General features: G+C 50.9%; 1 protein-coding gene across 2 annotated transcripts in view; it reads left to right on the forward strand.

Moving 5' to 3' along the window:
* The first annotated feature begins 315 nt into the window (after positions 1–315).
* LOC147665747 (2-Hydroxyacid oxidase 2-like) overlaps positions 316–19,465 on the forward strand; it is a 198,796-nt gene continuing 179,646 nt past the window's right edge. The window contains exon 1 of one of the 2 annotated variants that reach the window (XM_086949548.1): positions 316–704. The gene's annotated coding sequence lies outside the window, so the exon portion shown is untranslated. The remainder of the gene's footprint in view (positions 705–19,465) is intronic. The other variant, XM_086949551.1, reaches the window with a different exon arrangement.

The following is a 19,465-nucleotide window of genomic DNA, read 5'->3' on the forward strand; positions in this document are numbered from 1 at the left end:
GGGTGAATGGCAGCTCATGGCTGGATACGTGACGCTCCAGTGACGTGGACTCGTTTGGTACAAGGTCCCATCAGTGACCTGCGTCACTGATGCCAAAGCTTCTTTTCTGCCAACAAGCCACAAAGAGGCTGAATCCGCGGTGATTGTCACCCGTCTCTGAGAGCTGGTGTCCTGTTAAAAGTGACGCTGCTTTTACGTTCGAATTTTATTCTGAACTTTTGTTTGGAAGTCTTAAAGCTACAATGGCCCCCTCAGTGGATGTGCCTCCTCTGTTTGTGCCCAGACACCGAAAGGGATCCCGGGGGTGGGCAGGACACACACAAACCAGGAAAGACGGAGCCTGAAAGCGCTTGTGCCAGGAGAGAGGCTCGTGGGGGAGGGGGCACCTGCTGACAGGGCAGCTCACCAGGGCGCATGGGGAGCCCCACCCCCACCCAGGGGTGACTGTGCCCCCCAGGGCCCCCTCCTCGCCCATTAACAACACACACTCAGCAGCAGGGGACAAAGGGTGGCGTTTAACCCCCTCCTGGCTGTGCGCTCCGTGCCTCAAAGAGGAAACAACCCAGCAGCAGGCCTCTGCGCCGCGAGGATTTCACTGGGAGCTGCTCACTGCACCCGGGGGCCCCGCAGCTGCAGGGGGGGCTAGGCGTGGGAGGAGTCCCACCGACCGCTGGACACCGCAGGCTGGAAGCCTTGGAGGAGAGGTGAGTGCCCACTGCCCAAGTACCCCCTTCAGGATGGCACCTCACCCCCCCCCACCCCCCCGGAGCTGAAATACGTCTCACTAGGGTGGCCGGGTGGGGAGGGTGACGGGGCCCACGCCCCTGTGATCGACCCCTTCAGTACAGCTGCAGAGCTGTGCCCTGCCCCGTGTCGAGAGGGGGCCTGGGCGTTCAGCAACAGAAATAAGCATGTGAGGACTCGAGTTTTTCTATCACTAAACTAAAAGCCCAGATGTTCCAGCTGCTGTTGGTGATTCATTGCAAACGCAGGCGGTTCACATCCATGCATCTGGTTCAGACTACAACCCCCAGAATGCATCATGCTTTTCAATGTATGCCCAGTTCCGCAAATATGTTTTTTTATTTATCTGTGTTTTCTCTGTTCCTCCCCCGTCGGTATTACCGCGCTGCACACAGACCTTCAAACACAGGTGCAAGAGAGATGCATTTACATTGAAACAAAAGCGACAAACAATGTACATTCGTACTCTGATGGCCGAGAATTAATGAAGTCCCCTGGAATCCACAGGTGCCGGCTGGCCTGACCCCCGAGGCACCTTCAGCTAAAAGCATGGCGTGTTCGGCTCCTGGAGCGCTGCTTTTTTGTACATTTTTTCCTTGTCCCCTTTATTCTGGAGACCTGCTGTGGTAAACTACTGAAGCTGTGGGACCTGCTGACTCTTGACACCTGGTGCGGTTGTGTGATGATGCCGTGGGTGTTGTTGACTCTTGAGACCAGCTGTGGGTCTGTACTGATTCTGTGGGTGCTGTTGACTCTGGAGACCTGTTGTGGTTTTGTACTGATGCTGTGGGTTCTGTTGACTCTGTAGACCGGCTGTGGTTGTGTACTGATGCTGTGGGTGCCTTTGATTCTGTAGACCCGCTGTGGGTCTGTATTGATGCTGTGGGTTCTGTTGACTCTGTAGACCGGCTGTGGTTGTGTACTGATGCTGTGGGTGCCTTTGATTCTGTAGACCCGCTGTGGGTCTGTATTGATGCTGTGGGTGCTGTTGACTCTGGAGACCTGCTGCGGTTGTGTACCGATGCTGTGGGTACTGTTGACTCTGTAGACCTGCTGTGGTTGTGTACTGATGCTGTGGGTGCCTTTGATTCTGTAGACCCGCTGTGGTTGTATACTGATGCTGTGGGTCCTGTTGATACTGGTGACCTGCTGTGGTTTTGTACTGGTGCTGTGGGTGCTGTTGACTCTGTAGACCTGCTGCGGTTGTGTACCGATGCTGTGGGTACTGTTGACTCTGTAGACCTGCTGTGGTTGTGTACTGATGCTGTGGGTGCCTTTGATTCTGTAGACCCGCTGTGGTTGTATACTGATGCTGTGGGTCCTGTTGATACTGGTGACCTGCTGTGGTTTTGTACTGGTGCTGTGGGTGCTGTTGACTCTGAAGACCTGCTGTTGTTCTGTACTGATGCTGTGGGACCTGCTGACTCTTGACACCTGCTGTGGCTCTGTACTGATTCTGTGGGTGCTGTTGACTCTGGAGACCTGTTGTGGTTTTGTACTGATGCTGTGGGTGCTGTTGACTCTGTAGACCGGCTGTGGTTGTGTACTGATGCTGTGGGTGCCTTTGACTCTGTAGACCAGCTGTGGGTCTGTATTGATGCTGTGGGTGCTGTTGACTCTGTAGACCTGCTGCGGTTGTGTACCGATGCTGTGGGTATTGTTGACTCTGTAGACCTGCTGTGGTTGTGTACTGATGCTGTGGGTGCCTTTGATTCTGTAGACCCGCTGTGGTTGTATACTGATGCTGTGGGTCCTGTTGATACTGGTGACCTGCTGTGGTTTTGTACTGGTGCTGTGGGTGCTGTTGACTCTGAAGACCTGCTGTGGTTCTGTACTGATGCTGTGGGACCTGCTGACTCTTGACACCTGCTGTGGCTCTGTACTGATTCTGTGGGTGCTGTTGACTCTGGAGACCTGTTGTGGTTTTGTACTGATGCTGTGGGTGCTGTTGACTCTGTAGACCTGCTGCGGTTGTGTACCGATGCTGTGGGTACTGTTGACTCTGTAGACCTGCTGTGGTTGTGTACTGATGCTGTGGGTGCCTTTGATTCTGTAGACCCGCTGTGGTTGTATACTGATGCTGTGGGTCCTGTTGATACTGGTGACCTGCTGTGGTTTTGTACTGGTGCTGTGGGTGCTGTTGACTCTGAAGACCTGCTGTGGTTCTGTACTGATGCTGTGGGACCTGCTGACTCTTGACACCTCCTGTGGCTCTGTACTGATTCTGTGGGTGCTGTTGACTCTGGAGACCTGTTGTGGTTTTGTACTGATGCTGTGGGTGCTGTTGACTCTGTAGACCTGCTGCGGTTGTGTACCGATGCTGTGGGTACTGTTGACTCTGTAGACCTGCTGTGGTTGTGTACTGATGCTGTGGGTGCCTTTGATTCTGTAGACCCGCTGTGGTTGTATACTGATGCTGTGGGTCCTGTTGATACTGGTGACCTGCTGTGGTTTTGTACTGGTGCTGTGGGTGCTGTTGACTCTGAAGACCTGCTGTTGTTCTGTACTGATGCTGTGGGACCTGCTGATTCTTGACACCTGCTGTGGCTCTGTACTGATTCTGTGGGTGCTGTTGACTCTGGAGACCTGTTGTGGTTTTGTACTGATGCTGTGGGTGCTGTTGACTCTGTAGACCGGCTGTGGTTGTGTACTGATGCTGTGGGTGCCTTTGACTCTGTAGACCAGCTGTGGGTCTGTATTGATGCTGTGGGTGCTGTTGACTCTGTAGACCTGCTGCGGTTGTGTACCGATGCTGTGGGTACTGTTGACTCTGTAGACCTGCTGTGGTTCTGTACTGATGCTGTGGGTGCCTTTGATTCTGTAGACCCGCTGTGGTTGTATACTGATGCTGTGGGTCCTGTTGATACTGGTGACCTGCTGTGGTTTTGTACTGGTGCTGTGGGTGCTGTTGACTCTGAAGACCTGCTGTGGTTCTGTACTGATGCTGTGGGACCTGCTGACTCTTGACACCTGCTGTGGCTCTCTACTGATTCTGTGGGTGCTGTTGACTCTGGAGACCTGTTGTGGTTTTGTACTGATGCTGTGGGTGCTGTTGACTCTGTAGACCTGCTGCGGTTGTGTACCGATGCTGTGGGTACTGTTGACTCTGTAGACCTGCTGTGGTTGTGTACTGATGCTGTGGGTGCCTTTGATTCTGTAGACCCGCTGTGGTTGTATACTGATGCTGTGGGTCCTGTTGATACTGGTGACCTGCTGTGGTTTTGTACTGGTGCTGTGGGTGCTGTTGACTCTGAAGACCTGCTGTTGTTCTGTACTGATGCTGTGGGACCTGCTGACTCTTGACACCTGCTGTGGCTCTGTACTGATTCTGTGGGTGCTGTTGACTCTGGAGACCTGTTGTGGTTTTGTACTGATGCTGTGGGTGCTGTTGACTCTGTAGACCGGCTGTGGTTGTGTACTGATGCTGTGGGTGCCTTTGACTCTGTAGACCAGCTGTGGGTCTGTATTGATGCTGTGGGTGCTGTTGACTCTGTAGACCTGCTGCGGTTGTGTACCGATGCTGTGGGTACTGTTGACTCTGTAGACCTGCTGTGGTTGTGTACTGATGCTGTGGGTGCCTTTGATTCTGTAGACCCGCTGTGGTTGTATACTGATGCTGTGGGTCCTGTTGATACTGGTGACCTGCTGTGGTTTTGTACTGGTGCTGTGGGTGCTGTTGACTCTGAAGACCTGCTGTGGTTCTGTACTGATGCTGTGGGACCTGCTGACTCTTGACACCTGCTGTGGCTCTGTACTGATTCTGTGGGTGCTGTTGACTCTGGAGACCTGTTGTGGTTTTGTACTGATGCTGTGGGTGCTGTTGACTCTGTAGACCTGCTGCGGTTGTGTACCGATGCTGTGGGTACTGTTGACTCTGTAGACCTGCTGCGGTTGTGTACTGATGCTGTGGGTGCCTTTGATTCTGTAGACCCGCTGTGGTTGTATACTGATGCTGTGGGTCCTGTTGATACTGGTGACCTGCTGTGGTTTTGTACTGGTGCTGTGGGTGCTGTTGACTCTGAAGACCTGCTGTTGTTCTGTACTGATGCTGTGGGACCTGCTGACTCTTGACACCTGCTGTGGCTCTGTACTGATTCTGTGGGTGCTGTTGACTCTGGAGACCTGTTGTGGTTTTGTACTGATGCTGTGGGTGCTGTTGACTCTGTAGACCGGCTGTGGTTGTGTACTGATGCTGTGGGTGCCTTTGACTCTGTAGACCAGCTGTGGGTCTGTATTGATGCTGTGGGTGCTGTTGACTCTGTAGACCTGCTGCGGTTGTGTACCGATGCTGTGGGTACTGTTCACTCTGTAGACCTGCTGTGGTTGTGTACTGATGCTGTGGGTGCCTTTGATTCTGTAGACCCGCTGTGGTTTTATACTGATGCTGTGGGTCCTGTTGATACTGGTGACCTGCTGTGGTTTTGTACTGGTGCTGTGGGTGCTGTTGACTCTGAAGACCTGCTGTTGTTCTGTACTGATGCTGTGGGACCTGCTGACTCTTGACACCTGCTGTGGCTCTGTACTGATTCTGTGGGTGTTGTTGACTCTTGAGACCAGCTGTGGGTCTGTATTGATGCTGTGGGTTCTGTTGACTCTGGAGACCTGCTGCGGTTGTGTACCGATGCTGTGGGTACTGTTGACTCTGTAGACCTGCTGTGGTTGTGTACTGATGCTGTGGGTGCCTTTGATTCTGTAGACCCGCTGTGGTTGTATACTGATGCTGTGGGTCCTGTTGATACTGGTGACCTGCTGTGGTTTTGTACTGGTGCTGTGGGTGCTGTTGACTCTGAAGACCTGCTGTTGTTCTGTACTGATGCTGTGGGACCTGCTGACTCTTGACACCTGCTGTGGCTCTGTACTGATTCTGTGGGTGCTGTTGACTCTGGAGACCTGTTGTGGTTTTGTACTGATGCTGTGGGTGCTGTTGACTCTGTAGACCTGCTGCGGTTGTGTACCGATGCTGTGGGTACTGTTGACTCTGTAGACCTGCTGTGGTTGTGTACTGATGCTGTGGGTGCCTTTGATTCTGTAGACCCGCTGTGGTTGTATACTGATGCTGTGGGTCCTGTTGATACTGGTGACCTGCTGTGGTTTTGTACTGGTGCTGTGGGTGCTGTTGACTCTGAAGACCTGCTGTTGTTCTGTACTGATGCTGTGGGACCCGCTGACTCTTGACACCTGCTGTGGCTCTGTACTGATTCTGTGGGTGCTGTTGACTCTGGAGACCTGTTGTGGTTTTGTACTGATGCTGTGGGTGCTGTTGACTCTGTAGACCGGCTGTGGTTGTGTACTGATGCTGTGGGTGCCTTTGACTCTGTAGACCAGCTGTGGGTCTGTATTGATGCTGTGGGTGCTGTTGACTCTGTAGACCTGCTGCGGTTGTGTACCGATGCTGTGGGTACTGTTCACTCTGTAGACCTGCTGTGGTTGTGTACTGATGCTGTGGGTGCCTTTGATTCTGTAGACCCGCTGTGGTTTTATACTGATGCTGTGGGTCCTGTTGACACTGGTGACCTGCTGTGGTTTTGTACTGGTGCTGTGGGTACTGTTGACTCTGAAGACCTGCTGTTGTTCTGTACTGATGCTGTGGGACCTGCTGACTCTTGACACCTGCTGTGGCTCTGTACTGATTCTGTGGGTGCTGTTGACTCTGGAGACCTGTTGTGGTTTTGTACTGATGCTGTGGGTGCTGTTGACTCTGTAGACCTGCTGCAGTTGTGTACCGATGCTGTGGGTGCCTTTGATTCTGTAGACCCGCTGTGGTTGTTTACTGATGCTGTGGGTCCTGTTGACACTGGTGACCTGCTGTGGTTTTGTACCGATGCTGTGGGTACTGTTGACTCTGAAGACCTGCTGTGGTTCTGTACTGATGCTGTGGGACCTGCTGACTCTTGACACCTGCTGTGGCTCTGTACTGATTCTGTGGGTGCTGTTGACTCTGGTGACTTGCTGTAGTTCTGTAACAATGCTATGGGTGCTGTTGACTCTGTAGACCAGCTGCGGTTGTGTACTGATGCTGTGGATGCCTTTGATTCTGTAGACCCGCTGTGGTTCTGTACCGATGCTGTGGGTGCTGTTGACTCTGCTGACCTGCTGTGGTTCTGTATTCATGCTGTGGGTGCTGTTGACTCTGGTGACCTGTTGTGGTTCTGTAACGATGCTGTGGGTGCTGTAGACTTTGGAGACCTGTTGTGGTTTTGTACTGATGCTGTGGGTGCTGTTGACTCTAGAGACCTGCTGTAGTTCTGTAACGATGCTGTGGGTGCTGTAGACTTTGGAGACCTGTTGTGGTTTTGTACTGATGCTATGGGTGCTGTTGACTCTGTAGACCTGCTGTGGTTCTGTACTGATACTGTGGATCTCTTTGACTCTTGTGACCTGCTGTGGTTTTGTACTGATGCTATGGGTGCTGTTGACTCTGTAGACCTGCTGTGGTTCTGTACTGATACTGTGGATCTCTTTGACTCTTGTGACCTGCTGTGGTTTTGTACTGATGCTGTGGGTGCTGTTGACTCTGGTGACCAGCAGTGGTCCTGTACTGATGCTGTGGGTGCCTTTGATTCTGTAGACCCGCTGTGGGTCTGTATTGATGCTGTGGGTTCTGTTGACTTTGTAGACCTGCTGTGGTTGTGTACCAATGCTGTGGGTGCTGTTGACTCTGTAGACTGGCTGTGGTAATATACTGATTGTAGGAACTGGGGTCACCAGTTCCCCTGGGGTGTAGCTTGGCCCGAGCAGGTAGGCACCCGAAAGCTTAGGTGTAAAGTGACCACACAGCACACACATCCACTGAGACCGGAAGCGCACACAATGACTGAGACCACACCAGTGAGTTTGATTTAAATCAATAAGTTTTATCTAGATCAAGGTTCAGGGATATCAGGAATCAAGGCATCAGCATCTCCTTAGTACATTTAATTATAGCATTTCATCAGAGCATTTCATTAACGCATGTATCAACAACCATTGCATCAGGGGAATAAAGGCTTCATTACTCTGCAGTATACATCTCAATATTTACCTGTAGGCTTCAGGAAGCACTGCATTAAACAGGATTAAAACATGTCACCAGACCATAATAACCAGTTCATCACAGATCAGGCGTCTTCTTATTAGGTAGAGTCAACATTTCATTAGGCCAAAATAAACACTTCAACACTCAGGAATACCCAAATCATTAGAGACCAGGCAACATCTCATTAGGTAAGAATAAAACCTTTCATTAGGCAGGCACAAGCAGATCTCTGTTGTAGCAGGGGTAGAAAACCCTTCCTGGGCAGGACTAAACCATTGCATTAAAGGTAAACCATCTCATTAGCAGAAATGAACCATTGCATTAGCCAGCACTAAACATGTATAGGGCTAAAATGAGCCTTTAACTTTACCCCAGGGGCCCACCCGTGTCTGGGCCAGTTCTTATCGTGGTAGGGGCTAATCGGGGGCCAACGGGGCCCAGTCTCAAGTCCTCCCGAGGGGAGGGGCGGTTTCGGGGCCTCCTCCTGTCTCCCAGGAGGCCCTGCGTTCACTCCTTCGGCCGCCCTCCTCCCCCTCAGGTTACCTGCAGGCTCCGGCTCCTCGGGGAGCCCTTGCGGCGCTGTCCGGGCAGGGGGGGGGCTCTCACTCCTCCCTGAGCCCCTCCGATATGCCGCGCGCTACAGTGGAACCGGTCCCGGCTCCTCTGGCCTCGGGACCGGTCGGGGACACAGCACGGTCAGCAGCAGAAGCAGGACGGGCCCGGGCCTCCCTCCCGGCCTTGCTCGGGCCCAGGAACCAATCACGGGAGGCAGAGGGGAGGCGCGCCCGCAGCCACCAATGGCAGCGCGGCCAGCGGGGGCGTCACAGCCTCTCCTCCAATTGCTGGCAATAAAGGCGTGGGCGCGGCTGATGACGCGGTGCCCCCGTCACGTGATGGTGGGTTGAGGCTTCAGGCCTAGTCTGGCCTAGTGCGGCCTAGCACGGACTGCAGCGGCGGCCCTCTCCAGGCATCGGGGGGCTGCCGCGACAAGACTGGCAATGGCGGAAAGGCCCTCCAGGGATCCGGGCCCACGGCGGCGACAGCAGTGCGGTGGCAGCCGGGAGCGCCCTACGGGGCTGCGGTGGTAAGGCACGATCAGCGCGCTGCTTGGGGGCATCCAGGGACCACATCCCTTCTCTCTCTCTCAGCGCTTCACCGTGGGGGCACACGCACACGGGCAGACAGCACGTGGGAGCCAGGGACAGTTCAGTGGCTCAGCGATCTCGAGGGGCCTAGCGCCAGGGGTTTCACAGCGCTTGGGTCAGTCAGCAGGTCGCGAATTGCAGCGCTTCTCAGGGGGCACAGCAGGAGAGCGCTTGAGGGGCACGGTAGGCAGCTTAGGCAGTCCAAACGGGGCAATCCACACAACAGTGGCAGGACAGGGCAGGGGCCCAGGTCAAGGCAAAGGGGGGGCAGAAGGGGCACCGCCCAATACCTGGTTGATCCCCAGTAGTCCTGTGGCAGTTAGGTGTCTGCTTGGCGCTTGATGGTTCCTGCGCCCTTGAGGGGCAGTTTCTTGAGGTGGGGGGGGGGGGGGGATGGTTGAAGGCTGCAGACAGGATTCCTCAGCAGGTCACTGCAGGTGATCCCTGGGTTCCCCTCCCGCCGGGCCAGATCAGTGGACTAGTTTAGTGTTCCTCACACAGCTTGGTGGGCAGCGCCTAAACCCTGTCACCCCCAGTGGTATAGGTTTCTGACTAGGCCCTACCGCCTAAGCCGTAGGGTCCCCCAGGTCAGTGATGCCCCTACTGACTAAAAACTTCCCCTCCTTTCTTTACATATGCCCGGGTCAGGTGACCACCCTCTAAGGCGGCAGAAGCAGACTCCGCCCCTATTCTAGAAGGTTCCAGGAGCTTCCCTAGTCTAGCTATGGGCAGGCAAGGCTGGCTGGTATTGCAACAATGTTTAAGGGTTCCAGCCAGCGCCTGGCAACTAGAGTGCGACGTAAAAGACCAAGCTGCAGTAGCAGGGGCCTGTGGCAGCCATGTTGGAAGTAGAGAGCACCTGCACCTTAGCATTGATTAGCAATGGGAAGGTGCTCGGAGACCTAAGGCCAACAAAAAAAAGAAGGTGGGAAAAATGAGGCAAGGGCGAAAAAAATAGGGAAAGACCACCCTAGGGCTGACAGGTCTAACACTGATGCTGTGGGTGCTGTTGACTCTGGAGACCAGCTGCGGTTTTCTTTTAATGCTGTAAATGTAAATGTAAATGTGTTGTATTTGTATAGCGCGAACAGTAACCCGGAGGCATTCCGGCGCTTGTACTCCTACCACAAGGGAACCCCTCCTGGCTTTTCCTTGTGAGGTGTCCACTCCTGGGCATCCCTTGGTGAAACCAGGCATCCCTTGTGCATCGGGGGCCGTTGTGGAGACTAAGCAAGCTATTGCCCAGAGTTGCAGCGTGTGGCCCATGCTTAGATTCGGCACTGAGGCGAGAATATCCGGTCAGAGGAATTTAAGCCCAATCCCGCCGAGGCGGGAATCGAACCCTGGTCCCTGGCCAGCGTTCTGCATCAAGGTCTGCCGCTCTAACCATTGAGCCACACTTCTCCACATGCTGTGGGTGCTGTTGACTCTGGAGACATGCTGAAGTTGTGTACTGATGCTGTCGGTGCTGTTGACTCGTGAGACCGGCTGTGGTTGTGTACTAATGCTGTGGGTGCCTTTGATTCTGTGGACTTGCTGTGGTTCTATACTGATGCTGTGGGTGCATTTAATTCTGTAGACCTGCTGCGGGTCTGTATTGATGCTGTGGGTTCTGTTGACTCTGTAGACCTGCTGTGGTTGTGTACCAATGCTGTGGGTTCTGTTGACTCTGGTGACCTGCTGTGGTTCTATACTGATGCTGTGGGTGCCCTTGATTCTGTAGACCTGCTGTGGTTCTGTACTAATGCTGTGGGTGCGTTTGACTGTAGAGACCTTCTACGGTTGTTTACGTGATGCTGTGGGTGCCTTTGATTCTGAAGACCTGCTGTGGTTCTATACTGATGCTGTGGGTACCTTTGATTCTGTAGACCTGCTGTGGTTCTATACTGATGCTGTGGGTGCCTTTGATTCTGTAGACCTGCTGTGGTTCAATACTGATGCTGTGGATGCCTTTAATTCTGTAGACCCGCTGTGGTAATCTACTGATGCTGTGGGTCCTGTTGACTCCGGAGACCGGCTGTGGTTCTGTACTGATTCTGTGGGTGCTGTTGACTCTGGAGACCTGCTTTGGTTTTGTACTGATGCTGTGGGTGCGTTTGTCTCAAGAGACCTGCTACGGTTGGTTACATGATGCTGTGGGTGCTGTAGACTCTAGAGACCTGCTGTAGTTCCATACTAATGCTGTGGGTGCTGTTGACTCTGGAGACTGGCTGTGGTTGTGGTCATATTCTGATGCTTTGGGTCCTGTTGACTCTGTAGACCGGCTGTGGTAATGTACTGATGCTGTGGGTGCGGTTGACTCTGGAGACTGGCTGCGGGTGAGTGGGTGCCGCTCAGAGCCGTAGTGCTTGACTTTTGGTTGCTGCCTAATTCCGCCTTGGAAGGAGAGTGAAATCCACACGAGGACTCTGGGGAGAGCATCTTAAACAACTTGGATTGTCGGGGCGGGACTGCGAGTCCCATCAGGAATCGCGCTACAGGCATCAGCGCACCTGCGTCTCTTCCCGCCCCACTCCTCCCCCTGACGTCATAGATCTCTAGTACTAAAACCCCCTCCGTTCCGCGAACGCGGGACGGAGCACGGGGCGAAGCCCGGGCTAAGGGCGGGCCCTCTGAGGCCCTCGTAGGCCAGTGTAGGCTGGGTTGGGCCTACTCTCTTTCGCCTGTTTTGTACTGGATTTTGGACCTTGGTACAGGTGACGGACATGGCATCACCGGCTATGGAGGGAATTACTGTGAAGGTGGTGGGAGCCAGAAATGGGACTCTGGATAATTATTTTTCTAGGGAACTGGGTGATGGGGATAAGGAAAATTCTCTGAGCGTAGGGCTGAGCGTCGTCGCTCTATTGAGAACATTAAAAATAGGCCCTTTACCGACACCACCCCTCATCCTGTCATCCTAGAGGGAGGCTCATCTAACACTAGTGAGGACCTATTATCACAGGATGGCGTCCCTGTTTTACTGCGGGGTTGTATCCCCAACCCCTGTTTACCTCCCGACCAGGATTCAAGTGCCTCCCCCCTCCCCAGTCCCAGTTGTACAGCTGTTGATCTAACCACCCAAATCCCCACTGCATTAAAGCCAAGGAAAACGAAGCTGAAGCAAGTAGTAGTGGCACAGATGCATGGCCCACCTCCAAATAAGAGAAGAAGGAAGTTGAGGGGAGGGCATGGTAAAACCAAAATCCCCCACTCCGATTTCGGGAAAGCTCCTAAGCCCCCTCCCATCCCTGATGGGGCAATAGTGGAGGTGCAGGAAGCTCCTTCTGCCTGGGGTACTAACATCACAGACCATGACAAAGCTCCTGGGGATACACCTTCGAATGCATTACCCCCAGTTACATCTTTAGGGAACCTGGCATTTTTACTTAGGTCATTGCTTCTGCCCATTAGTGAGAGCATAAAGAAAGTGGAGATTAGACTCACCCTCTTGGAGGCAGCCATAAGTAGTATGAAAACCTCGGCTATTATCCGAGGTAGTTTCTCTGAGTCTAATTCTCCCCGTAATCCTCCTCCTAATCCTCCTCCTAACTCTCAAACCCCTCCAGCTAACTTAGGACCTCCCTTGGTGATTACTGCTGTTCCCCCTCCGCAACCACTTATGGCCAACCTAGCCCCGATACATTATAGCAAACCTATTAATCCACCTTTGCAACCAGTAGGCCCAGTCCACCCTGTGACCACTTCCAATGGGGCTATATCTAATGACTATATTGCTCCCCCACCCCCTGAGAAGCCTGCCCCTAGACCACGTAGACCCGATTTGCCCCCCGAGGCTAACCGCTTCATGGTAGTCATGGCAGGGGTCCCCCCTCTTGAGGTGGGTGAAGGCGAGAACTTTCACTCACTTAAAAGTAAAGTCATTAAATGGCTGAACTGGAATAGACCCCTCCCGGCCCATCTTAACAATGAAATTATCATGGTGAGAAGGGTACCCTGGCTGGGTAAAACCAGAAAATCTATAACTGGGGATTGATTTACGGTGAGCTTTCAAGACCCTAGGACTGTTCTACACATATGTGCCGGGTTTAATAGATCTCTCGATTCCACCATTCAGACACTGTCAATGTCTTTCTTCTTCCCCCCTACCCATATGCACCATGACCAAGTCCTAGGTAATTGGACGAGGGTTGAGCGGAAGGGTAAATATTGTGGGTATGAAGCAAGACCGGTCTTTCGGCCCCCGGAGACCCCCTTCTATGATTATAATCGATTCAACTGTCTTAACGGGCTGGATGGTGTTGACTGACTGCCTCCAGCCCTAGTTCCCACCCCCCTCATTACTGATAATGGTCTAGTTGTAACATCAGGTACCAGCTCCTCTTTCATTCCCCCACCTGTAATGCCTCCTACTATTGTCCCGGTGTACTCACCCTCTCAGGGAATAGGAACCATTGATAATAATTTAGTTGCAGATATGGGCCAATGCATAGTAGCCATAACATCTCCCATCTCTACACTGGTGCACATACACTCGCAGGGAGCTAATTCACCTGTGCCTGCCAATTCTTCTGTTATAATGGTTCCCCCAGCTGCCAACAAGCCCTCAATTTCCAATGTACCCGTAACTATTGAACCATCTCCCCGTTCCCCTGGTTTTAAATTTGCCAGTTGGAATGTTGCAGGTTGGAGTCGGTAAACGTCGTCCCTGGGCTGGAGCGAAATCCTTTCTGATTTTGATGTGCTATGTCTACAAGAGACTTGGGTAACCACTGATATTAACCTTGATGGATTTGTGTCATAAAACAACCCGGCACAAAGGTCCAATATGGGTAGGGCCAAAGGGGGGCTAGTAATTTTACTTTCTGTGAATCTCCCTGTTTGTATGAAATTACATCAGTCCGTGGGTCATCATTCACAAATTTTAATTTTAGAACATGTAAGGGGCCATGTAGTTAGGTTGATTAATCACTATAACAGTTTGTTTGATGCTTCTAATACTACTGTGGTGGAGGAGTTGGGTTTAGCAGTGAGTAACATTTGCAAGGGCTTTCATAAATCGTTTGATATTACCTGGGGAGGGGATTTTAATATTCGTACCTGTCCTCATTCATTTACCAGAATTTGTGGATACAATGGGGAAAATGGGGAAAACCGGGCACATTTTATTCACTCACCCTATGGTGATTCTCTTAATTCTTTTATGTTAAATATGGACCTTATGATTCACCCTCCGGCGGCAGATGCTGATGGTAACTCTGTCCCAACCTTTGTAGTATTGAATTCGGTCTCTGTTATTGATCATTTGTTGGTTTCTACACACCTCGTCCCTTTTTGTACGGTTCCCATTGTTGCCGACCTTGGAAGTAGTGATCATAATGCTATTACCATGTCGATCTCTGTCTGGGGGCTACCAGTTAACACTCAACGCTTGATAATTGAAGATGTAACCCCCTGTAGACAGAATGGTATCCGTATCAAGTGGTGTATGGGTAACTCCGAGAAGCTGCAGCTTAAAATCATAGAAGCAGGTTTTGCTGCAATATATAAATGTTTGGATTCAGAGCCACCCGTTGAATGCATTATAGCTGATTTTGTGGACTTAGGCACACTTATAAAAAGATGTCTTACCATTACCAAAGGCCAAATTAAGAAGGAAACTGTGGGTTGGTTTGATAGCATGTGCACTAAATCTCTGCGGGAACTTAAGCAGGCACTCACTAAACAACCCAGGGACAGGGAGGCTATTACATCCCTTAGATTGACATATAAAACTCATCTTATACGCAGGAAACAAGAGCTAAGGGAACAAGCTTGGGATGCCCTTAATAAAGCAGCTATATTGCATGATAGTAGGCTCTTCTGGACCACGGTTAATAGCCCCTTTCTTGTAAAAGAAGACTTCCCTATATTGTCAGCCCAGGTTAGTGAAGCGAACTGGGTTGCTCACTTTTCTGGAATTTTTAATCCGACCAGGGAGGATTGCGCTAGTTTTTCTCCTCCTATGTTCAAAATGAAGTTACCCTTGGACATTACACTACAAGAAGTGGATACTGCTATTAGCCAGAGTAAAGGGGGAAAGGCACCGGGACCGGATAGGGTCCCGGTTGACCTGTATAAATCCAACCCGACACTTTGGAGTCCACTCCTAACACAGGTGTTTAATGCCTCAGTCATGGAGAGTACACCACCTACCTGGAGCGAATCCATAATCCTACCCATCTACAAGAAGGGAGATAGAGGAGAGGCCAAGAACTACCGCCCTATCGCCCTTCTGGATTCCTCCCTTAAGATTATGAGTAGGGTTCTCCTGATGCATTTGGAGGAATGGGCGGAGGAAAATAAAATTCTGGCCGAGTCCCAATACGGCTTCCGCAAAGGCCTTGGGACAACAGAACAGTGTATCAATCTCGACCTCCTTATCGGAAAATACACGAAAGCGAAACAGGGCTCCTTATTTCCCTGTTTCGCTGATCTCTCGAGTGCCTTTGATTTAGTGGACCATACCTTGTTATGGTCCACTTTATTGGACATGGGAGCCCCCCCAGCAATTATATACTTCCTGGCCAGACTCTACAATAAGTTATCGGCTCAGATCCGTTATGGCCAGGCAGGTGAATGCACTGGGAAAATTAGGGTTAACTCAGCCATAAGACAAGGCTGTGTGCTGGCCCCTCTGCTTTTTTCCCTTTTTATAAATTCTATGGAGTCGGAATTGAAGAGGGTACAGGCTGACTCTCCGCAGGTTGGTGGCTACCCTGTGCCAGTCCTGCTATATGCCGACGACACGGTTTTACTCTCGCGTACTCCAAACGGGCTCCAAAATTTAATGAACTATTTTTATGACTTCATTAAGGCGAGAAAACTGAAAATTAACAACTCCAAGACTTACATTATGGCTTGTGGCAAACGGATGAAACTTTCCAAGCTGTTTCATTTTAATAATCACAAAATTGAGGTGGTCGATAGATTTTGTTACCTTGGAGTAACATTTAATAATAGAGGGACTTGGGCACCTGAGATTTTAAACGTGAATGCTAGGATAGGCAAAAGCTCCTCTGGAGTTTTCCGCTTTGCATCTAAGCTAGGTAGTCGCCGCATACCAGACATGTTAAATATCTATAGGCATAGATGTGTATCTATTGCTCTATATGGTTCTGGTATATGGGGCTATTGTAACCACAGGGAACTGCAAGTCACTGAGAATCGGTTCCTTAAAAGACTCCTTTGTTTACCCTCCTCGGCATCTAATGAACTGTGCCATAACGAGGTGGGTATGAACTATCTTACAGACCTAATGGGAATGAGACCTTTAATGGTCTGGAGGTCAATCTGGGGTAAAGATGAGACTGATTTTACCAGGCGGATTATTTTAGATTGTCTTAATTTGGACAACGCCCGCAAGATTCCCTGGTTAAATTACGTTTCATCTTCATATAGTGAAATCTTTAACCTGGACATTGTTAATGACCCCCATAGTGCTGTTATTGTACCAAAAAAGGAACTCAAAAATGTCTTTATAGGGACCAAATCTAATTTACGCAGGGCTAAATGCAGCCTCATGTCAACTCATGTATTTTATTATTCTAATTTGTTGGAAGACAGGGGCATGCCTATGTACCTTAAAACTATTACCAAGCAATCACACCAGTTTGTTCTCACGAGGTTGAGACTTGGTATTGTACATAATCTAGTGGCTTTTCCAGTGATGAAAATTCATAGCCAATCCCCCTGCCCCTGTGATGGCCTATCTATGCAAAGCACTTTGCACTTTATGCTTATTTGCCCTCTTTATATGCACCTTCGTCGTTACTATCTCAGACCTGTTTTTAAGAAATATTCTGTGTTTACTACAGCCCAAGCATTGAAACTGTTATTTGCACTTGATACCATAGATATCTGTTTTTTCACTGCTACCTTTTTACTTAAAGCTGTTTCACATAGGAAAAGCCTGGTGTTTTAATCCTTTTATTCCCATTATTGATGAGTTGTTTTTTCTACTGTAATGTCCGAAGCCTGTGTTTTTTATATTGTATTGTATGCTTTTGTGATTGTTTTTAATAATCGAACAAAGCTTTGGAATTGAATTGACTCTGGAGACTGGCTGCGGTTGAGAGGCGATGCTGTGGGTGCTGTTGACTCTACGGGGCATACAGTACTTGGGTATCAGTTAACAGGGATGGAATGGGAGCCTGGTGGGCTTGAAAGAGCCGGAGTCCAGAGTAGGTTTTGTTCACCAGGCAGCCCCGCTGCGTGTTCAGCATTTGAATGTTTTCTGAAAGGGGCCTTTGGAGGCAGTGCTGGGCATTGTGCTGCCTGCTTTGCGAACGTACACTAGGCGTGAACAATTGGACACAAGTGTTGGTGGTGGGGCCTGGTGCAGGGGTGCACGGGCGTGAGTGAGTGACAAACTGCTTACAGACAGGCTGGGACCACAGCTGCGGATGTGGACATCAACGTTTGCCAAACAGCTATACGGTAGCCACGCCTATTGGGGCGAAACGCGTCGGAGAGGACTTAAGATGCAGTGATAACAATCCTGTTCGTTTGGCATCAGCTGTTCCTTCAATAAATGTTTGGCTGATGTAACCTACCTGAGTGGGCTCCCTCTCTTCGACAGGCAACTTGTTGGATACAATTGCGGCACCGCCTGAGCCGCGAGTGAGCCCTGCTGCTGTGTGCGGACCGGCCATGACGACAAAAGACGCCGTGGCATTAAGGTCAGGTAGCGCAGTTGGAGGAACATTATCAAGCAGTGTGAATGTACTGGATTATTTCACCTCCCACTTGGGATTTATGGGTACATATGGTGACAAACACGCGGCGACTCACTGGAGGAATCGCTAAACACTACAGGTTCCAGCAGGCTATACGGTAGCCACGCCTATTGGGGCGGGAATGACTGTTTATCAAGTGGTTTAGAAAACAGCCGTGATGTTTGGTGAGCACAGTCCAGAATCCATGATGAAGTGCTGGCATGCACGAAACGCGTCGGAGAGGACTTAAGATGCAGTGATAACAATCCTGTTCGTTTGGCATCAGCTGTTCCTTCAATAAATGTTTGGCTGATGTAACCTACCTGAGTGGGCTCCCTCTCTTCGACATGCAACTTGTTGGATATATATATATATATATATATATATATATATCACAACAATGCAACTCCTGCTACCTCCACTACGGCGAAGAAGGAGAAACGGACCACTGCATCCAGGCAAGATGTTTATTAAACCATTATATCCAGCTTCATCTGGTGACGCGTTTTGGGCTTACAAGCCCTTGTTCACATATTTATATATGCCAAGGTGTATTGAAGAGTGAGTGGGCGTACAAGTGTCCGAATGGATCATCTAATAGGTGTGTGACTGACTGCATAAGTCAGTGATTAAACATGTCTTACTGAATGCATGGGTTATTGACTAAACTGTTTGAATGTTTGTATCAGTCTGTCAGTTGGTTTGTAAGCGGCTGCATGGGTTGGTGAGTAGCTACATGAGTGTCTATATGAGTTATTGATTGGTTGTCTGAGTATCTGTATGGGTGCCTGAGTGTCTGTGTGGGTGTGTGTGTGTGGGGGGGGGTGACTCTGTGCATAGATGTGTGAATGGGTGATTCACTGGGTGTATGGGTTCAAGAGTGCATCTGTGAAGGGCTGTTTGGGTGGGTGAGTATATTTATGGGTGTGTTGGTGAGTGAATGGATGCCTCAGTGGTACATGTGTGAGTAACTGCATATGTGAAAGGCAGTTTATGTGTGTGTTGGAGTATATAAATGACTACATGTGAGAGTGAGTGAATGTGAGAGTGGCTGTATGGACGAGTGTGTGCTTGTATCAGTGATTGTATAGGGGAGTAAGTATGTGTTAGTATCTGTATGAATAAGTGAGATGGTGTGTGTATAACTGAATAGGTGAGTAAATGGGAGTGTGATTGATTCTTTGCATGATTGACTAGGTGTGTGAGTAACTCTATGGATGAGTGGTTGTGTGTGAGTGTCTGTATAGGTGTATGAGTGCATATGATCGAGGAGGAGGGTGGAGAAAGAGGCAATAGGGGTACAGGATGCGCTAACTGCACATATCTCAGGGGAACGGCTGTACCTTGGTTTTTTCTGCCGCGCTGAGAGGCGGTAGACTCGCCACAGCGCCAGCTGTACCAGCGCAGTGAGGGGAACGGCTATTCAGGCAACACCCGCGCCGTGAGGGGAACGGCATCGCGGCTCTACTGCCGCCTACAACTCCCAGGAGCCTTGGGGAGCAACGTCCCCACCGCACGGGCCCCAGTGTTGAAAGCGCGCCCGCACCGACGCATCGCGGACGCGCTAACTGCACATATCTCAGCGCCGTGAGGGGAACGGCTGTACCTTGGGTCTTTCTGCCGAACTGAGTGGCGGTAGACTCGCCACAGCACCAGCTGTACCAGCGCAGTGAGGGGAACGGCTATTCAGGCAACACCAGCGCCGTGAGGGGAACGGCATCACGGCTCTACTGCCGCCTACAACTCCCAGGAGCCTCGGAGAGCAACGTCACCACCGCGCCGGCCCCAGCATTGAAAGTGCGCCTGCACCCACGCATCACGGGCGGTGCCGGGAGAACCCCCGGAACAAAGACGGGACCGTCTGA

Source organism: Lissotriton vulgaris, unplaced genomic scaffold, assembly GCF_964263255.1.
Source record: "Lissotriton vulgaris unplaced genomic scaffold, aLisVul1.2 SCAFFOLD_2093, whole genome shotgun sequence".
Taxonomy (NCBI): Eukaryota; Metazoa; Chordata; class Amphibia; order Caudata; family Salamandridae; genus Lissotriton; species Lissotriton vulgaris.